This window comes from Bactrocera tryoni, unplaced genomic scaffold (assembly GCF_016617805.1).
Source record: "Bactrocera tryoni isolate S06 unplaced genomic scaffold, CSIRO_BtryS06_freeze2 scaffold_490, whole genome shotgun sequence".
NCBI classification, from domain to species: domain Eukaryota; kingdom Metazoa; phylum Arthropoda; class Insecta; order Diptera; family Tephritidae; genus Bactrocera; species Bactrocera tryoni.
Window position 1 is genome coordinate 53558 of NW_024396183.1, and position 4051 is coordinate 57608.

The following is a 4051-nucleotide window of genomic DNA, read 5'->3' on the forward strand; positions in this document are numbered from 1 at the left end:
CTTCTAAAGAAATACAGGTTTATATACTTAAACCATATACATTACATACATACGAGTATATTCATAGTCATAATAGGCAAACAAATTTTAATAAAATCCCTCTCTGCGTGAAAAAGAACAAGAGAAGTGCACATAACACTACAGCATAATTACAAGCACATAAAAACGCATATATACAAAAGGTATTGACCCATTCCGTCACATACGTACGAGGGCATACCAATAAATCCGGAAGATAATAAATACTCGCAATACATAAAAAAAAATATATATTAATTATATATTATTATAAAATTATTATTATTAATAATAATAATAGTTATAATAATAATAATCATAAACGACATCGCAAATAAATACAACGGCGAGTAATAAAAACTATAAACGCGGATTTTATTAATTTTATCGGAAATAAAAAACTCTTATTTACCCAAAAGAGTTTTCGATTGTTAAAGTTCTGAGTATACACTGAAAGAAAATATATACAAATATTTTACAAATTTACATTCTCTAAATGAATATAGATTCAAAAGAATCTAAAACATCTCAATTCTTGAAAATTCCAAAATTGATTTCTGACGATAGAGCCCATGTACACCTGCAGAAACTACACGCTCTAAGCAAGGTGCTACAAAAAAAAAGAGGGGGAAAGACATATCATACTCTAAATTCATTTCTGAGAGTGACTGTCTAATAAAATACTGCACTCGATTTGCCTCTTCGCCAATTCAAGACAATTTTGAATCGGCGCTAGAAATAAAAAGCCAAACGATTGAAAATTTTTGGACACGTCTCCAAGCTGCATATGACGCAACTGTAGATACTGACGAGTCAGATCTACCAGAAAACTTTAAATCTTCTGCTTGCGCCAAATTTGAAAACTGCTTAGACCAGTATGAAGACACAAAAATTATGATCGCAGATCAACTAAAACTTATTAAGTCAATCGCACCTACTACCCACTCGAGAGTAGAGATGCCACAAATACAAGTCCAAGAAGCAAGTTCTGGCATTCATCTCAAAGTGCCAGCATGCGATACAGAAATATTTCATGGAGATTATGAACAATTCCGGGACATGTTTACTGCCGTGTACATAAACCATCCAAAATTATCGCAAGCGCAAAAGTTGGATGAATCATGAACTTGCTTAAAATTCAAAAAGAAACAAGTGAAAAATTCATAAAATTAGAATCCACTGTTTCAAATTGTTTGTCGGTTCTATCGACACAAAATGTTCCCACAGACAACTGGGACCCTATTCTGGTAAACATATGCATCGCAACATTACCAGAAAAATCATTACTTTTATGGGAGCAATCGCTTTCATCAAGAAGAGACTGCCCAACGTGGCAGCAAATGAAAGATTTCTTAACTACCCAATATGAAATTGCGGAAAGGGTAGATAAAAAGGCAGTCAGAACTAAAAACGGTTAACACGACAACAAACAGAAGCTTCAATAGACCCCAAGTCAATAACAACAACAATTTAAATAAAAGCTTTTTCAAAGCACAATCGTTCACATCTGAACAGAACAAATATACGTCATGCGAACTATGTATAGGAGGGCATAAACTCAAAACTTGCGAGAAGTTTAAAAAATTAAAAATAAACGAAAGGAACAACTTTGTCAGGTCAAAAGGACTCTGTACAAACAGCTTGTCCCACGCGCACAATCTTACTAATTGCGAAAGCAAATTCAACTGCGTATATTGTCATAAAAGACATCATTCCATGCTACATTACAACATCAAAGCACCTCAAAGTAACGCATTCTCAAGAAAAGCCACGGGTTTAGTTGCAACAGCAACTCCCGAAACACAAAATCTTGAAATTTGCCAAGAGACACCGTGCTACTCAAAGGCATTAAAAATTCAAACGCTACACAGCGAGAATCAAGGTAAGGTATTGCTACCAACAGCAGTTGTCTCCATCGAACACAGAGGAGAACTGTTTAAACTGAGAGTCTTAATAGACCAAGGATCACAACGATCCTTTATAGCGTCTAAGGTACAAAATAAATTAAATGTGCCAACAAGGCTAGCAAAATTTGAAATTACGGGAATGGGCGGAAGAGTAGTACAAAACTCTAACAAAATATGCCCCATTACCCTAATTTCCCCCCAAGCGGATAAGCGCATTCAAGCAAATGCTATTGTCTTACCGCAACTAACAAACATGCTTCCAAGCTATCAAATAAATAGCAAGCATTGGGATAAGATTTCACACCAGACTCTAGCAGATCCCAACTGCAACACGCCAGCTCAAATAGACATCCTAATAGGCAGCGACCTTATACCGCAAATTATACTAGAAGGTGTGGAAAAAATCTCAAACACCCGTCTAGCTCAAAACACTATCTTCGGTTGGATACTAAGTGGACTAGTTACTGAAACAGTTTCAACCATGAGAACTGAAGTTGAAGAAATATCCAACGAATACCTTAATTCACAATTAAGGAAATTTTGGGAGTTAGAAGAGCTCCCCCCCATTTCGATCGCAACACCAGAAGATCAGTATTGTGAAGACTTTTATAAAGCCACAACTACTAGATCAGCTAATGGTCGGCATGTCGTACGACTACCAATGAAACAACAATTTCCAGACACACTCGCCTTAGGTCACTCTCGCACCTCTGCAATACAGCAGTTTCTAAGTATGGAAAAAAACCTACTTAGAAAAGGTGAGCTGAAACAAGATTATGATGGTGTCTTAGAAGAATACCTTCATTTAGATCACATGGAGGAAGTGAAAAAATCAAAAGGCAAATATTACTCATTCTACTTGCCACATCATGCAGTAGTAAAGCCTGACAAAAAAACAACAAAGGTCGGAGTTGTCTTCAATGCCTCAAGAACCACTAGCTCGGGGAATTCCCTAAATGATATTCTATTTACGGGACCCACACTCCAACCAGAATTAATGCTTCTCATATTAAATTGGCGTATATACAAATACGTATTCAATGGGGATGTCAAAAAAATGTATCGACAAATAGTCGTACATAAAGACGATCACGATTTTCAGCGAATTATTTTCCGAAAATCTGCCAATAGTCCATTACGCGACTTTAAATTAACACCAGTAACATTTGCGTAAACTGTGCTCCATACTTAGCCATTCGTACACTCCACGAACTGGCAGAAGACACAAAGTCAGAATTTCCTTTGGCAACCCAGGTGATAAAAACACAAACGTATGTAGACGATATTCTGTCTGGAAGTCACAGTCTTCCACAAGCGTACGAATCATTATTACAGGTGATTCAAGCCCTCAAATCCGCAGGGTTTCCATTAAAAAAGATTACGGCAAATCACCCAAATATATTAAAAAACATACCAAAAGAAAATTTTTTGGACACTAATTTCCTCATATTCGAAGAGGAAAGTACTACAAAAACTCTGGGCATCCAATGGAATGCGATATCGGACCAGTTTTCATACACGACTGAGTCCTTATCCGCATTATCCGCCATTACAAAACGCCAAATTCTCTCCTGAGTGGCAAAACTTTCTGACCCCGCAGGATGGCTATCGCCAATTATGATACAAGCCAAAATCCTGTTACAAGAATTATGGCTAGATGGTGCCGACTGCGACGAGCAAGTAAAAGCACTTCGTTTAGAAAAGTGGTCCCAGTTCGCGAGTAATCTGAACGACATTTCGCAGATACAAATTCCACGGTGGGTAAACTATTCTCCCGAATACAAAGTGGAACTACACGGCTTCTGTGATGCCTCTGAAAAGGCATATTGTGCCACTCTATATGTATGTGCGCACACAAAGCGATACCGCAACCACAAGCCACTTATTAGTTGCAAAAGCAAAAGTTGCGCCTCTAAAAACGCTAAGTCTACCTCGACTTGAACTCTGGGGCGCACTGCTATTAGCAAAACTAGTTTCCATGGTGCAGACCTACTTAGACATGACGAAATACAAGCTATATCTCTGGTCTGATTCCGAAATAGTCCTAGCATGGTTGGAAAAACCCCAACATGCGTGGACAACATATATTTCCAACAGAACCTTGCAAATACTTGACCTAGTGGGAT